Below are 18,868 nucleotides of genomic sequence, written 5' to 3' on the forward strand. Positions count from 1 at the left end.
ACAAAATATCTTGGAGCACCGTCGGAGTATAGTACGCATACAGCTTACGCGAGAAGGTGCGACGGCTATAGTCCACAGCCCGCTCTGAATAAGGGACCGTGTCTGATGACACTTTGCGCGCTAGTTTTTTCGCTGAAGCGATTCCAAATTTTCGGCTTCCGCAGAAATATCTACCTCCCCGCCCCTCCCCCTTACCAAAAGCCACATTTCTCCTGTTTCCGCCTTCCTTTCCAAGTTGAAACCTTCACTCCTTGCTTGCAACACCGCCTCCTCACCGGCGACCCTCCTTCACGCTGCTCGGCCTCGCCTATCCAGGCAGGTAATCCACACTCGACCCCCATCCTCCTCCTCCTTCCACATCCCACATGCCCCGACGCCCAACGCGAGCGCGACACCTTCCACCCAAATCACCGACCCCTCCACCAAATAAGCGCCGGCCTAAGCCAAGGTGCATGCAGTATAGCCAGGATCTCAAGGAGCATTTGGCAGCGGAGAAGCAAATCGCGATCGCACGCGCGGATGAGGTCGCGATGGCTGCCATTCCTGCCCCAGATCTTGGAGGAGCACCTCACCGTCGAGGCCACCGTTGACGCCTCACGCGCCGACGCCGCGACGCGGTTGGCTGCTTTAAACGACAGTTTGTGGCATTTTACGAGGCCACCATCGATGCCTTCGACGAAGACTACGAAGTGTTTTCTCAGTGTGCACGTGCTTACCTCATCTCGAGAGCCAGCAGGTTGGTGCCCGGCACAGCTCAGGAAACTCACCACTACAACGAGGCCACCCACGATGCGGAGGCCTCGCCGTCTTCCAAGTCCAAGGAGCCAATCGTCATCGATATCTCCGACAATGAGGAGTAGCTTGTATTGTTAGCTCACTATAAGGACCCATGTTCAGTTTGCTAGCTACTGCCTTTCCTTAACAAATTCTAGTGAATTGTGCTATCTACTTTTACCATGCAATCTTCTGCTATAGTGTATATGTTCTATGTGTCGTGCAATGTGGTGTTCAGTTAACTGCTTGGTTCAATTCTGCAAATGTGATGTTCAATTCTTCAGGGTGCAATATTTCCAAGTTGTTAAGCATGCTTGGTTTGCTTAACTGTCTGATCTTCTATTAAGAGTATGTTATATTATGCAATGTGGTGCTCAGTTAATGTTTGGTTCATTTGTTGTAGTGTTTAGTTAACTGCTTGGTTCAATTCTGCAATGTGATGTTCAATTGTTGTGGCTGGGTTCTATTATTGTATACCATGTGAGAAATAAATCGAATTTGGCTGTACTAAATACATGAGAAACAAATACAATTGCTATATTTCCAAGTTGTTAAGCATGCTTGGTTTGGTTAATTGTCTGATCTTCTATTAGGAGTATGTTATGTTGTGCAATGTGGTGCTCAGTTTACGTTTGGTTCATTTGTTGTGGTGTTTAGTTAACTGCTTGGTTCAATTATGCAATGCGATGTTCAATTCATGTGGCTGCATTCTCTTATTGTATACCATGTAAGGAATAAATCAAATTTGGCTGCACTTAATAGATGAGAAACATATACAAGTGATATATTTCCTAGTTCTTAATCATGCTTGGTCTGGATAAATGGGTTTTCCATGTGGCTTGAATTAATCTGATGAATCTGTAATGTGCTTATTTTTCATCAACATATTTTACTGATAGGTAGGGATAGACCAAAAGCTCGTAGCTCGTGAGCTTAATGAGCGCTCGATAGTTTGGCTCGTTAAGCTCGGAGCTCGCTTCTTAATGAAGAGAGCCAATCATTGATTTCAGCTCATTAAGCTTAACGAGCTTAACGAATGAGCTAACGAGTTTCATGAGTAGCTCGTTAAGCTCGTTAGTAACAACATAGGATATACTTTCGTGTCAAACTTTTTTTAGCACCTCAAACCATCAATTCAATCTACTCGACATATGAGGCAACAAACTAGTGCATTTCTTTTTGTAGTCACCATATTTCATCTTGAAAACCACACCTACACATTCATCCTGTATATCATAGCACATTATAATCTGTTAACAAGTGCTCATGAGCTTAACGAGCTTCAAACGAGCCGAGCCGAGCAGGGTTTTCTGCTCATTAATCTTAACGAGCTTAACGAGCACGAGCTTAACGAGTACGAGCTTAACGAGCTGAGCTCCTCGTTAGTCCACCCCTATTGATAGCATGTGAACCCTTACTTAACCTGATGACTAACTACCTTATATGTGTCGCAGGGAAAAAATGGGAAGCACTGAGGTTTACAAGATGGTACTAACTATTATACCTTACCTTTTTATTCCTTTGCCCCATTTCCAATATAGAGACGATATTTATGCACATCCTTGTTTTCAGGGTTCACTGATGATTACTTCTCAACCACCTTTGTGGTCAGGAGGCGAGGAAAGTTTTCATACAACACCCATGGTTCAATATTGAAGTGTTCCTGAAGAGGTCGAAGGATGGATGGTCAATCATCCACAGGCACTGGCCTAAAGTTGCAAAGACCTTAAGCTTGAATGAAGGCTCAATATTCGCCTTCTGCTTCAACAGTTTTCCAGATGAGATGCATCTCTCTATACCGTCTATGATGCTAATTTCGAAAAGTTCTAGGTGTTGCATGTGAAACTTGCTACTGGTGCAGTTGTGTAATGGGGTAGCTGAGTGCTGAAGCTATATCATGTTGTACTCTGATGTATTTAAATTATGAAATACTGCTTCCTTAATATGGAAATGGAATATATTATGTGCTTAATATGAATGTCAATTAGAACAGTAAATGGACTATTAATAATAGGGCAATTAGCTCGCTAATTGGGTTTTCCTATTGCAAACGGTTATTGAGAAAACATCGTGGGCGATGACCTCAGGCAACGCACACAGTTTCTAGGAATAAACCGTGTTGGATCAATGAACAATCACACACGAAATTCTCTTGAAGATTGTTTGCGTTACGCCACCTTGCGCAAACATTTTCCTTGGAGTGATTGTGTGGGATGTATATACGAACAGAAACGTTTAGCGGTGACTGACTATGTGGGATGTACTTCCAACCGGAAATAATTTCACCTGTATAATTGTATTTTTTTAGCACTATCATACATATTGATGTATTTGAGTGCTCGCCAGTCGCACACAACCTCATTTTGCCGAGCGTGTGTGCCGGGAGGGCATATCCCTGACGGTTTCTGGGTCGTGTGGGAAGGACCCCCCTATCACCCACACTCACTTGGCGACGGTTCCGAATGCCGTCGTGGAAAGGGGTTAAAAATCGTTTGTTTAGCACTGACACGTACCAGTGTATTTATTTCCTTGTTGTCTTGTTTATTTGTTTGCTTGTAGTCAGTGCAGTTCATTTTCCGTGGTTTGCTAGTGGCCACAATCACCTATTTTTTTAAACTAGGGCACAATAACCATGGGCTACATATTTACTATGGTGACCATGGGCCTCCTACGGGCCATAGAAATAATGGGCCTTCTACGGGCCATAGAAACAATGGGCCTTCTACGGGCCGTAGCATCAATGGGCCTCCTACGGGCCATATGATCAACTGGCCAAATATGGGCTAATAACAGACCGCATCATGGGCCGTAAACGGGCTAGAGTAGGAATCGTCCGTTCATGGGCTGACCATAACGGGCCATCGTTAATCGGCCGTATTTGATGACGCTATGAAAATGGCCCAACGGATTAATGGACCACAAATGGGCCTACTATAACCACGGGTTGAATTTGGCTCACAAGCAGAAAAGGCCAGTAACGGGCCGTAAGTAACCGAATGCTGTAAATGGGCCCAAGAATAAATGGGCCCTGAGAAGGTCGAAAGATAACACTGGGTTGGAAACGGTCCAATGGAATAATGTGCCGTTAATGGCTATAAAGCGGTACACTGTTCATTACGGGCCAGTTTCACCACAGGTCGTTAATGGGCCAAGAGTTACAAAGGGCTCATATGGGCCAAAAGACGTCATGGGCCATACATGGGCCGGAAGTTACAACGGGCTGGAATCATATTGGATGGCCCAGATGAAACTACTGGGTTTAATTCAGATAGGCCGTAACGGGTCGTGAGTTAGCAGGCCGCAAAAGGGCTATATATGAACAGGTCATTAACAGGCTTTCCGTGGGCCGGCCCACTACCTTTTCACCAAGTCAAATGGGCCGGCCTTTTCACCAGAATGGGCCTCTGTTGGGCCGTGCCACCTGTCAATGTATCATAGGCGCCTCCTGTCCAATGAGTGGATGACATCTATCGCAATGGTGAGCTAACACGTGGTTCCTCTGGCCATTGAGAAATTTACACGTGGAAAATCCCCATTGGTCCGGCTGTTAACGGGTTATTGGATCCAAAGCCGGACCCCATAGCTTAATGGTGACCCGTTACGGTGGATGCCACGTGTCGGTTACCCTTGATGAAAGCACGTCCATGATGCGCCACTTATCGTCATGGAAGTGGACACTTCCGTGATGATAATTTTGGTAATGTCATGGAACACTTCTATGACAACACAGGTATGACTATCTAGATTCTGTCATAAAATTGTCATGGATGTACATGCATGACAGAAAACGTGACCTACCGTGACAAACACATATCATCACGGAAGTGTATTTTTTTGTAGTGTCATCTCCTACCTTCTTTACATTTCAGTTTGTCTTTGTGAAGTCATTGCCTGCTTGCCTGATCTGTTTGACTTCACTGTGCAAAGACTATTACCTGTTTGGCTTCATAATGTCTTCCATTCCGATCCATACTACCTAGCTGCTGTTAATCTTCGTGCTTTCACTGTATTATTTACTTGACTATGGCTTGTATAGTGTAGTTCATCTTCCGCTACATATCATATAGGCTCATACTAACCGTTTGTCTTCAAAGACCTCGTGTTTTGAAGACTTCCATAAAAATCACCTATTCACCCCCTCTAGTCGATAACAAGCACTTTCAATTGGTATCAGAGCAAGGTGCTCCCTTGTTCTGTGTGATTCGGTTTAACCACCTGGAGTTTTAGCTATGTCGACTGCAAGGATAATCAAGGTCTCCGCTGCGTGCCCAGTCTTCGATGGCACTGATTACCCCTACTGGAAGAATAAGATGTGCATGCATCTTGAAGCCATTGACATTGACCTCTGGTATGTCGTCAAGATAGGCATTCCCAAGGTCGATGAAGGTGTCACCGCTGCTGATGTCAAGAGGTTCACGCAATTGGACTCAACCGCCAAGAACATCATATATGGTCATCTGACCAAAGGACAATATGGCCGTGTGAGTGCACTGGAAATTGCGAAGCTAGTATGGGACTGGCTCTCCAAGGTCAACGAAGGCGTCTCAACTCAAAGAGACTCAAGGATTAATGTTCTTTGCAGTCTCTTCAACCGCTTCAAGAGAAACGACAATGAGAATGTCCAGCTCACCTTCGATCGCCTCACTGATATCACCAATGAGCTTCCCGCACTCGGCGCCATTGAAATCACCAAGCATGAAATTGTGAAGAAGCTATTCACATCACTTGACAGCTCATTTAACACCTTGGACCTGATGATTCAAGAACGCCCTGACCTCGAAGATCTCAATCCGTCTGATATACTTGAGAGGCTCAACACACATGAGTTCCAGCTATCTGAGAAGAGAGATATCTACGGCCCCAACTATGGTTGATCCCGTGCTTTGAAGGCAAACATTGTTTCATCATCTGAAGAAGAATCTGACAGTAGTTCTGATGATCTTGAAGACACTGGCAAAGTACTAGCAATTCTTGTGAGGAAGTTCCAAAAGTTCTCCAAGAAGAATCGCTTCGGAAAGTCTTCAAGATCCATCTCAAGAAATGACGAGGCTTCCTCTCATAAGAAGAGCAAGGAATATGATTCTGATGACAAGAAGAAGAAGAAATCTTCAAAGTCTTCTTCCAAGTCTTCATCAAAGTCTTCATCTCATAAGAAGATCTCATCTGGCAAGGAACGTGCGTTTATTAGCAAGGAGATGGATTCAGAGGGGGAGTCTGCTTCTGACGAGGCGAAGGTGGAGTATGCTTCTGAGGAGATGAAGGTGGAGTCTGATTCAGGCGTGGCAAGCCTGGCTCTAGCTTCGGCATTCGTCGCCAAGTCCATTTTTAATACTGAAGACAATGGTCACGTCGCCAACATTGAAGCCAATGATGAGGACGACTCAGCTCCGACCTACAGCTTCATGGCACGAGGTGCCAAGGTAAACTCACGCGATGCTTACTTCCAAACCTCCAGTGAAGATGACTCTGAGTGTGAATCCAAACCTAGCTATCAAACTCTTGCTAAAATTGCAATTGAACAACAAACTGCTATGGAACACATTCAAAAGTTGCTAGACAAAAGTGATGACCTGTTGGACGCGGAAATGAATCAAACTCAGTCCTTAATCGAAGACATCAAAAATCTTTGTGTTAAGTATGAGGAACTTGGAAGTCGTCATGATACCCTCTCAGCCACTCAAGAGAAGCTTTCCTATGATTATCTTCAAAGGAAGTAAGATTAGAGAAACTGAGAGCGTCTCATGAAGATCTTCAAAAGGAGAACGATTCACTACTCGCCCAACAGATCAGTTCTGCTCAGGAAGATTTTGTACCACCATGTTTAAAATGTCTTGAGCGTGATAATATTGCCTCTATTGTTGAAAGTTCTACTGCCTCTGATGTTGCAATATCTTCAACTGCTGATGTGGAAACTAACCCTTCCACTAAGGATACCACTACTATTGCTGATGAGAATGCTAGGTTGAAGACATTGCTTGAAACAGGCATGTACAAAAGCCTCAAAGGGCATCAGACACTATGTGATGTCCTCAAGAAACAGATTCTGAACCAAAACCCTAGGAAAGAGGGTGCTGGGTTCGAGAGGAAAATAAATGTTGACGGTTCTTACTGGAAGCCTGAGCGGTACCCCAAAACCACATGGGTTCCTGCAAAGGGCTCTTAAGTGGACCCATCCACCTTACTTGGTTTCACTTGTGCTAACCCCATTATCGTTGATGAATCCTTTGACGCTAATTATAAGTTGTTCAAAGATCATAATGGTGAAATGTTTGCCAGGTTTATTGGTACTAGCTGCAGGAATGGGTTGATATGTCTCCAACGTATCTACTTTTCCGAACGCTTTTCCTCTTGTTTTGGACTCTAATTTGCATGATTTGAATGAAACTAACCCCAGACTCACTACACCACAACACTTGATTGGGGGCAGTTAACTGCCGGGAGAAAAACCTATCTAAGGGCAAACTATCTGCCGGGACATTAGTTTCTGCCGCTAAAATCACATTAGGGCATATGAACTGCCGGGAGAACTTGAACAACACCGGCGCTGTAACTGCCGGTACATTTTACGGCCCAAAAACTGCCGGGAGAACTAAATTTCGGCCCATAGTCTGCCGGAGACCACCTTTGCCGTGAGACCCAAAAGTAGGCCCTAAGCGCGCGCCAACGAGAAAAAAAGAGCGCGCGACTTTGGCGGAATTTTAGGCCCAAGAAGAAATAGACGCGCCAGCCCTCCTGTAGTCCTGCTCCACCAGACCGCATAACCCTAGAAAAAATAAAAGATCAGACTGCATCTCCGCCCCCAAATCCACACGCAATCCCCGCCGCCGCGCAGCCGCCTTCCACTTAGTCCACCGCCGGCATAGCCACTCACCACCGCAACCCCTCTGCCACCCACAAATCGAGACCCTCCACAGGACTGCAAGGCCTCCGCCCCCAACCATCCCACCACCGATGGCAGCTCTCCAACTGAGCACTTCCGCCGTCGCCCTCCATCACGGCAGCCCCTCCGCCCCTCCACCGCCCCCCACAACCAACCCACTGCTGCCGACCACTACTGTCCACTACTGTCGTCGCCTCACTCCATAGCGGCACCGCCGAGCACCCGATTGACATGGAGCAGCACCGTCGTCGCCGAGCCACCCCACCGGCGGCCACCATCCTCACCACCAACCTACTCACGCACTTACTCCTCGAGCAGGCCTCCCCGAAAGTTTCACCGAGCACCAAGCCGCGGGTCCACCTCCTCAACACGCACCCCCGAAGCAGCAGGTCGTCGACCCTCTCCTCAACATCCTTTCCGTGGACTTCACTGCCTCCTATACTTCATTTGACAGGTGATATGTTGTAATTTCTGTGCCCTTTTTTGTTCTGAATGTGCCCTCCTGTACTTCAGCACTGAACTATTCCGGCAGTTAGAACAAATCAACAGTTTGTAATTGCTTTGATATGATAACAACGAAAAAACCATGAACCAGACAGGTTTGAAGGTTGTTTGGTTGTCTAAAAACAATCACTACTACTGTTAGTAGCCCTTTAGATCAAAGGACATGTACTGTTGGTGATTAACAATTGCATACCGTAATTAAATTGGTTGACACCTGACTGTTTAGTTGAGCTTTGGAGGTCATTTTAATTTGAGATGAAACAAAGCTAATTATTTTAAGTGTTTGTTTGTTTAGTTGATGCACCTACTACCATCTTTGTTTGTGTTTTGTGAAATACCATATGTGGACAGAATAGGTGCTATGCTTTTATGATATAGATGATGACATTCTTACTGCTATTTTGGTTATTGTATTTTCTGAAATGACATGTTTCAGTTAATTATATTCTGTTGTGTGATGACATTCCTTCTCCGTATTGTATTTCTTGTTGCCTGTACTAGATACGGACGATATGCATTTTTGTTACTAGATTGTTTTTCCTTAATAGAAGTATTCTTTCTTTCTCATGTTAGGAAATCTTAGTTAAATTGGTCAAGAATGGATAAGAGTGGGATGGGGATTACGATGAGATGCTCAATCTTAGTGACCATGATGAGGTTCAACCTGATGATGTTCAAGAGGAGATCGACCTAGATGATTACGATGAGATGCTCGAGTTCTTAGGTCCCAAACGACTAGAGATGTTGATGACATGCCAAGTGACGGCATTGAAGAGCATGAAGGTGTGTAGCTCTGAAATCTATGTATATAGATTGTTAGTTAAATGGATGATAGCCAAGTAACTATTTTCCATGTTTAGACCATGAGTTGGATCAAGAAACGAAGGGGAAGAAGGAAAAAAAGCACTAGACACTACAACAGGACCCCCCCTACAGCAACACCTTTTTCCGTATCTAAAACTGCATATATGCGTTGTTGGTGTCTTTACCAACGGTTTGGGATGCGTTGCCTTATCCAGTGTTGCTAGCGCATAATGCAACGCTTATATTGGCGTTGGTAAAAGGGACCGTTGCAAGACTACAACAGATGAAATGGACTTTTACAACACTATTATATGTTGGTGCTTAATGTACATAAATCAAAATCCCATTGCTTGGCAACAAAGAATTTCCAACGCTTAAAGTGTTCTTTCATATATAATGTGCATATTATTATTATTGTTATATATTACTAGCAATTAAATTAATGCTCCACATAATGGTAATAATTATATATTTGAAATGAAGGAAAACAAGATAATATACTCATAGAGGAAGAAATCATATATTAGATATAACTGTTGGATTACAATAGTGGATATTACAGGAGGAACATCATCCAAATGTGATGCATAATCTGACTTTTTTCTTGACAACAAAACTTACATTGAAAGCATCAATCAACTTCCCTACAACTTAACTAAAAATCAATGAGGAACAACATCCAATAGGCGCCATCCCTACAACTTAACTAAAACTGAAAGCATCCATCATCATCATGAATCTGAACATGAACATCATCATTGCAGTACACTTTCCACACACCATATAGTCATCCATTTTCTTTTGAATCTACAAAAAATATAACAAAATGAGTTGTTAATACACAAAGATTTCCATGATGCAAGTAGTAATAGAGGCAAGATATTAGCTTTTTATGCATTACCGAGAGTGTTGCAGTTTTTTCAACTACGTACCCAATTTTCAGTTTTGACAAGTGCCATATCGACATGCACTACGCAGAATCCATTTCTAATTTCAACACCATCAAGTTTAAATTTAGGATCACAACTTACAATTGTACCAAGAGCTACGTCCCAGTTATGATTTTTCAGGCTGTTCAAGAATACTTTAGTTCCTGCATGTTAGAGAAAATCAAAGTTACCATTGGCAGAATCATCCTCATCACCCATGACAAGACAAACAAAATAGGGGAACATATGAAATGAATTTGAGCAGTCTTACAAGTAGTTCACTAGCACCCAACCAACTCAGCAAACCACTTTGAGCTCTCTTACTGGCTGCATTAGCAGCTGTTTTGTTTTGTTTTGGTCTGGACAACACTCTTATAGCAAAGAAGAGGTAATAAACAAATAAACAAGCTAGCACTATAGTTTGAGCAAAATTTGTATCTGATTACGAAAAGATACTAGCTTGTTCGCAGCAGAAGTTTTTTCTCCCACACGTACACTGACATTTTCAAGCAAAGTATCTTTGTTCTGAACAACATTCTAATAGTAACACGACCAGTAGATACATAAACATCGGAGCGATATATTTTGAACATATTGTATATGGTAATGGAAATATACCTTGTGTGCAGCAGCATTTATTTTCTCTTGCCATGTACTGAAATTCTGATCAAAAGTTTCTTGGTTCTGGACAACTTCACAAAGCAACACGTAAACACACATAAATATGTGAGCACTATAGTTTGATCGTAATTTCGTATATCAGACTATGGATATACCTTGTGTGCAGCAGAACCTTTTTCTAGTTGCCATGCACTGCCACACCATTATGAACCATGAATTATATGTTACTATGATGAATAATCATATATTGCAATCAACAGGAATGAGCAAACTTACCATCTTCATTTTAATCTGCATCAGTATCATCACAATCTGTGAAGCCTTCTTTATCATTAGTAGTTATTTCTTAGACATCAGATGACTCGACATCTTTTTCAGCATAATTATGATGTTCGATTGGTTCTTCTGCCATATAGTCCTCATTGGATTCAACAACGTTAATTCTTGTCTCAGACACATCTGCTGCAACATGACAGTGACCAAAAGTTTAAATAAATTGTGTAAAGTACAATGTAGGTTGTCTCAGAAACTAAAAAATATATAACACGGTCTAAAAAACTATAATTCCCAAGCAACAATTTAGTAAATTTTGTTATTCTTACCGTGCATTTTGTTTATTATTCACAGTGTCACAAGAATGCAACTATACTGCAAAGCTATAGTAATTCTCAACTTTAGTCCTAAATGGTTTATTTTTCCTAGTGTTTTTTGCTGAATTTTGTTTGCTGCTCCCAGTAGGTACTAAAGTACTTTATTTGGTATGTGTGCAGTGTATTCTACCACAAAGTTTTTAGTAATTGTGAACCCTAGCATGGGAGCTTGTTTGCTGCACCCAGTTTTTTTAGTAAATGCATCTTCTGTATAATTTGTTAGTGTACAAAGATATGTAATTGTGCTGCAAAGTGTAATACGTTTTGAACCATTAGGCTCATAGTTGTTCTGTTGCTCCTTAAACTAATGTTGTTTTGTCCACAGTGCATCTACTGTATGATTTACAGTGTAACAAGGACTGTAATTCTACTGCATAGTTATAGTAAATTTGAACCAGAGCATCCAAGTGTGTTTTGCTGCTCCCATTCTGATACTAAAGTACTAATAATAGTGACATTTTGATTCATATTTACAGCGTGCTTTTACTATGATTCATCATTATTTGGCCAGAGTAATTGGTGGTGGTCTCAATTTACAATGGCATTGATATAATCTGATAAGTGTTTCGTGTTTCTTCTTTTTCTGTCATTAGACTGTGAAGCAACTCAATGGAGAAACACTAGCGGGGCTGGTAGATAAAATTGACATCGACATACTGATGACAAGTACAAACAGGGACAAATGGTCAGGCACCAAGTGGCCAGAAATTCTGATTGAAAAGGTTTTCAGTCGACTGACAGTGAAAACTTTTGCAATGAGTAAACTGAACAATGAATCAACTTCAGATTAAACTAGAACCGTGATCTGATCTGGTGGGTGAAGAAAAAAAAGCTGAGAACCAATACGGAGGGCATGAATTGCAGCAATGAGGGATAGGGAGTAGGGCACTTACTAGATGAACACGCAGGATTGTTACGACCACGTACCAGCTGGATCTGGACAATCTACCACCACGTACCAGGGCACTTACTAGATGAACACCATGAATTGTAGCAATGAGGGATAGGGAGCGGGGCACTTACTAGATGAACACGTAGGATTGTTACCAACACGTACCAGCCGGATCTGAACAATCTACCAGCCGGATTTGCCTTGCAAGAGAGACGTGAATTGATTAAGAGCACAGATCGGTGGAATAGGGAGCATTCTCAACTTTAGTCCTAAATGGTTTATTTTTCCTAGTGTTTTTTGCTGAATTTTGTTTGCTGCTCCCAGTAGGTACTAAAGTACTTTATTTGGTATGTGTGCAGTGTATTCTACCACAAAGTTTTTAGTAATTGTGAACCCTAGCATGGGAGCTTGTTTGCTGCACCCAATTTTTTTAGTAAATGCATCTTCTGTATAATTTGTTAGTGTACAAAGATATGTAATTGTGCTGCAAAGTGTAATACGTTTTGAACCATTAGGCTCATAGTTGTTCTGTTGCTCCTTAAACTAATGTTGTTTTGTCCACAGTGCATCTACTGTATGATTTACAGTGTAACAAGGACTGTAATTCTACTGCATAGTTATAGTAAATTTGAACCAGAGCATCCAAGTGTGTTTTGCTGCTCCCATTCTGATACTAAAGTACTAATAATAGTGACATTTTGATTCATATTTACAGCGTGCTTTTACTATGATTCATCATTATTTGGCCAGAGTAATTGGTGGTGGTCTCAATTTACAATGGCATTGATATAATCTGATAAGTGTTTCGTGTTTCTTCTTTTTCTGTCATTAGACTGTGAAGCAACTCAATGGAGAAACACTAGCGGGGCTGGTAGATAAAATTGACATCGACATACTGATGACAAGTACAAACAGGGACAAATGGTCAGGCACCAAGTGGCCGGAAAATCTGATTGAAAAGGTTTTCAATCGACTGACAGTGAAAACTTTTGCAATGAGTAAACTGAACAATGAATCAACTTCAGATTAAACTAGAACCGTGATCTGATCTGGTGGGTGAAGAAAAAAAAAGCTGAGAACCAATACGGAGGGCATGAATTGCAGCAATGAGGGATAGGGAGTAGGGCACTTACTAGATGAACACGCAGGATTGTTACGACCACGTACCAGCTGGATCTGGACAATCTACCACCACGTACCAGGGCACTTACTAGATGAACACCATGAATTGTAGCAATGAGGGATAGGGAGCGGGGCACTTACTAGATGAACACGTAGGATTGTTACCAACACGTACCAGCCGGATCTGAACAATCTACCAGCCGGATTTGCCTTGCAAGAGAGACGTGAATTGATTAAGAGCACAGATCGGTGGAATAGGGAGCAAGAGAGGATAGTTGTGAGGGAGTAGGTCGGCAACTAACCTTGCTTAGCTTGTGGTGATGCCTCCGCCACCGGCCTCCGAGCGTGCGATGGATCCAGCGCGAGACGAGGAAGGGAACCGTGCACTGATATGGGGGGAGGTTTCCGATTTTAGTTGCGCAGTTACCTCATCGCAATCTGTTTGACCGATGTTAGTCTCCGTCCTGGATGCCTATGAGATGTGGGGCCATGGTAATGAAGCACGCGTACTTAAATTTTTCTTTGGCAGATTAGTCGCTATTGGCGGGAGAGAACGGAGAGAAAGGAAAAAAAATGGAGTGAAACCAAAAAGAAATACGAGCGAGACTAATAATTTGGAGTGAAAGAAATTATATTTTTTTTGAGGAAATTATTATATTTTTTTTTATTATTATCATCTGGCCCATGACAGGCACGTGTACATATATTTTCGCTAAACAGAATATGCTTCTTCTATGTTTGTACAATTTTAGTGCAACATGTGTGGAAGTAAAAAATGAATTCTATTGCTCAAACAATAGAAAAAATTAATCTAAAACACAACAAATTTCTTAGCTTCCATGTTCTAACCTACTCCTTCTGTTTCTAAATACTTCCTCCGTCCCATAATATAAGAACGTTTTTGACACTAGTGTAGTGTCAAAAACGTCTCCGTCTTATAATATAAGAATGTTTTTGACACTAGTGTAGTATCAAAAACGTTCTTATATTATGAGACGAACGAAGTACATGTCTTTTTAGAGATTCTTTTTTTTCTCGGTAGTTTTCGCTCCTAGAGATTGTAATAAAGTGGTGGACGCCCTAACGGCATTTGGGATGAAGATGGTCACCGAACCCCAAGCCGTATGGCCGGGCGGTGCTCCTACCTTTGCCTAGGACTTGGTTGCCGATGACATTATTCGGCAAACTGTTTAATGGAAGAGCTTTTCCATGTCAAAAAAAAACAAAGAACTTATATTTAGGAATGGAGGGAGTGCATATGAGGTCAAAGGGCATTTCCAACTAGATCCCTAAACCACTCGCATCCGTCCGGACCAAGCGGTCCGGACACATTTTGCCATCCAACACAGTACCCCATCAGTTTATGGAGGAGCCCTCCCCATGCAACTGCGGAGTCTAGATCGGGTGTCGCATGAAGGTGGAGCCGTCCTCGTCGTCGCACAACCATTATGCCTGGATCGACCTACCGGCATTGCCACAATGCCACAACTGGCGCGGGAAGTCCGTCAAAGAGGAGGTGCCGCTGGCGATTGCAAAGCCGCACGTCGCCTCCTCCATTACCTCAGTGGCCGCAGCGGAGCCGACTCCTCATCGTGGGCCATTGCGTCGGCCGAGCAGAGGGCGACCAGGCAGGCAACATGACCGGAGTAGCGCAACGCGGCGGCCGCTCCTTGTTTGCCAATTTCGACGAGGCATAGGCTTGGGTCCGCGAGGACCTAAACCTGGCAGAGGCTATGATCCGTGACTGCTCCTTCACCAACGCGGACAAGGTCGAGGGGTGCCGTCGCTGCCGCCGCCGCCTGGATAGGTTGCTCGCTAGGATCAGCAAAGAGTGGTCGCTAAATGACACACGTTCGCTACCGCCCGAGAACACCATGGTCGGGGCCCGCATTGGCCGTGGAGGCCCTCCGCGCGGTGCAGGAGGAAGCAGAGCGACTCCTCTGCGAGCGCCAGGCGGCAGCCGGGCAGGGCTGTCGCACCCTAGCACCCTTTTGCCGCTCAAAGGACTACACGGACAGCGACGGTAGTACGGCCGGTCAAGGCAACCACACGTACAGGTCACTGCCCGCTACAAGTTAACCTAGTGTTTTTTTAGTTTTTAGTAAAACGGATGAAATATTGTAAGCTTTATGTAAACTACGAATGAACTTTAATGAATTGCGTCGTGTTTGGTGAAATTTGTCCGATTCGTTCTAATTTGTTTTCGAAATGGATGTGAACATGGTTGTATGGCCAGCTACCGCATCACTGTTTGTGGACCAGTTTGGATCAGTCTACGGATAAAGAGTGTATCCATTTTGGGGGTCAGCGCTAATGTGGACCCTCAAAACATCGCAAACGTCCAGATCAACGTACATGTCCTGACATAGTTTGCCATCCAGCATGGTATCCCATTGGTCCACGGAGCACTCAGGTAGTCCGAAATCTCGCAAACCAGATGCAAACAAATGGGTACCTTTGCGGGCGCCCGGACCGCCGCCACGTACGCATGGACAATACGAAACCGCCCAAAAACATCTCCCGCGTCAGCCCCTTTTCTGCGCAAACGCACATCCGCTCCCCATGCTACATCCATGCGGGCCCAGAGCGGACACGGGTTGTCATTGGGACAGGCATTGAAGCGGCGGGCTGGATGAGAGCGCTGCCCACGCCGCATGCGGATTATACACGTGTGACATTTGTCAGAGAGATGTGACTAGACGTGATGGACTGGGTCATCGATCAGTCGAAGATCACACCGAAGATGAGAAAGCATCGTCTCCACCGCCTCAACAAGAAGATGCTGAAGTACGGCAAGCAGTGGTCTCCATGCGAGATAACCGTGCCGCCGCCTGTCTCTCCCTGCGTGACTCCGCTCTCTTCTGCCGCTGGAAGCCCAACTCCGACGACAACGACGGAGGTGCCACCGGCCAGGCGTATGAGATCACCATCAAGTATAGGGGAGGTTAAGTTTTTTTAGAAGTTTTAATTGTCTGGGCAATATATAGTCCGGCTGTATGGAACGAATATTTAAGTTTCAATAAAAATTGTTCATTTTATTTTAATTTGCATCATCTTTTTTGTTAAATTCCATTCAAAATGTGACCAGACGTTTGCGATATGCTTTGGAAATCATGCTAGGATCGACTCACGGTGTGGATCAACGATGAACTGAATTCAACTCACGCGAATCAGAGTGGCAAAGAACAGAGACGTGCACAACACAAGAAAGATTATTTGCGACGTGCTGAACAGGGTATTTGCCGTGCTAACTGAAGAAAAGCACAATTAACTGAAGAAACGCTACAGCTAACTGAAGAAAAGCTGCAGCTACATTATTCTGGTGCAAAGAGATTAACACTAACACTCTATTGTTGTTCCCCTCCAAGTTAGAGATGCCCTCATGATATATTGGCAAGGAGACAACCAACACCAATGTATTGATCGATTTCATGGAACCAGCCAATTTAACACTTCTATGATGATTATGAGATATGCAACAACCCGGATGTAGGTACATATGAACATGTGTAAGAATGTTTTTTCTTTGACAGTAACATGTGTAAGAATGTTTAGGAAACAGCACAACCAACACCAACGTATTTGAGATCAAGTATGGACACTTTAGGGCAGTCACACCTACAAATCTTCTTGTCCAAATTATAAAGTACATGGACATAAAATAAAAGATAACAGTAATGAATTCATCACTTCAACTAGGCTCCACATTTTCAGATCGGTGACTTTCTTTATCCATCAAACCTGCATGCAGAAGCACTAGAGTAGTAAGTTTCATGTCCAAGATGACATAGGTTGTGGCAATGATACTAAGAATGTAAATAACAGAATCACATTGGAAGCTGACCTTTATTGTGGTATTGTGTCCAGCGTCACAGTCTCACAGAATGAAAGTAAATTTGTGAACACATAATACATCTAGGTAAAATTTGTGAACACATAGTACATCACAAGCAGTAAACAGCATAACTACCCTTCACCTCTTGTACGACAGCAGCTAGCATGTTCAAATAGTCAAATTCAATTGTTGATCGACTGAATTTCCATCATGATACAACACCAGCAGCAGCTGCCAAAGTTCAGCTATTCCCAAACACCTGGAACCATGTTGTACAAATTTGAATCCTTTGATCTAACAATTCACTAAAAGCAAAAATATTCTGAACATACGACATACGAAATATACACAAAAAGTCAAGGATTTCCTTTTTCTTTCTTGGTTGACTGAAACCGGCAACGAACTGAGCTGAGCTGAACACAACAAACACTCGAGCAAAAATAAAACAAAAGCATTGATCTTCAAGGAAACAGAGAGGCATTCACATGTTAAGGGAAACAAATGGAAGTTAACAAGAAGTTTAATCAAGGTGCATTATTTTCCACTTGTGTTTCAGAAAATACTCTGAAGTAGATATAATCTTCTTGTCAACAAATGACATAAGTGTATGTACTCCAACAAATTGGAGATAGGTCCAAGTATTACTCTTAACATATGAAAATATAGAGGTTCATGCCATCGTCTCTCATCTTGTCCTTCTTATGCAAATTTGGATAGAAAAACCGACACTAGATTCAGAGTACTACTCAATATAGATTCCTAAAGTCGTCGTTAAGTTTAGCAGGCATCTGTTATATTTTTTGAAGACTCTTGTGTAAATTAAAACATATATTTTCCTATTATGTTACAGATTAGGGTCCTTGTTCTGATATGCTCACTTGTGTTGACTTACTCCCATATATACATGCACTCTATACTAAAACTAGAACTTAAATGTTATTAGTTTCGCAATGGATATGACAGTGAGGGATCGCATTAGAAATAGAAGGGGGGAGGAATACATTCCCTGAATGTTAACTCACATTAGAAATAGAAATTAATTGTTAGTTTCAGAGATGAATGTTTACTCAGTGCAATGCTTGCACTACATTTTCTGAATATTTCAAACATTCCTGGTACAAACTGAATTCAGATATGAATGTTTACTTAGTGCAACGTTTAAACTGTATTCCTGTACAAATTTTGTTCAAGCCCTGACCAACCGAACAACAATGAAGTTGATAGGGATTAAGAGGGATATGGGTCAAACCCCAACAGAGATTAGAGTGATAAACAGAGGTTTCACACAAACCCCATGGTGATTAATTCCCTGTTGGGAACAAATCCCAAACAACTGAACATAGCCCTGATGGTAGAGTACATCTCTGAAACTATAATAACCCCGAAGCTCCTCTCTCAAATGATTTAATCACAAACAAAGGGGAATGGATCCATCTCTCCAATCTGACGATCCATCCCCCTCATCATCTACCAAATCCCCCTACATCCCACGGCCATGTCTCGAGGTGCCCACAAGTAGGTGACTGGATGAGAGGAGATGGGAATAAGGGAGGAAGAGGGTTACCGCGGAGGTTAGTCTCGCCGTCGTACACGGTGAAGGAGAAGATGGGTAGCCGAAGGAGTAGAGCGCCGCCAGCGGGCAGGCTGGAGGGGCGGGCAGAGGAGTAGGGGATGCTAGCAGACGACTTGCAGCCTTCCTACCGCGGCCTTGCTGCTTCTCCCTTCTTCGCTGCACGCAAAGCCGCCGCTCCCCTATCCGTCTCCGACTTCCCGGACTTGAAGGAGAATATCAATCTGGATCAGAGAATAAAAGTGGTGGACTTCGCACAATTTGGTTTTGCTCGGACGGTCAGCACA

General features: G+C 43.2%; 1 long non-coding RNA gene across 1 annotated transcript; it reads right to left on the reverse strand.

Annotated features, from left to right (window-relative positions):
• Positions 1-12,315: 12,315 nt before the first annotated feature.
• Positions 12,316-14,135, reverse strand: LOC125532253. Its single transcript, XR_007293927.1, has 3 exons — positions 13,479-14,135; positions 13,318-13,386; positions 12,316-13,239 (listed from the first exon to the last, which is right to left on the reverse strand). It is a non-coding gene; the product is annotated as an uncharacterized LOC125532253 (long non-coding RNA).
• Positions 14,136-18,868: the final 4,733 nt, after the last annotated feature.

The sequence above is a fragment of the Triticum urartu genome, unplaced genomic scaffold (genome assembly GCF_003073215.2).
Source record: "Triticum urartu cultivar G1812 unplaced genomic scaffold, Tu2.1 TuUngrouped_contig_9498, whole genome shotgun sequence".
NCBI lineage: Eukaryota > Viridiplantae > Streptophyta > Magnoliopsida > Poales > Poaceae > Triticum > Triticum urartu.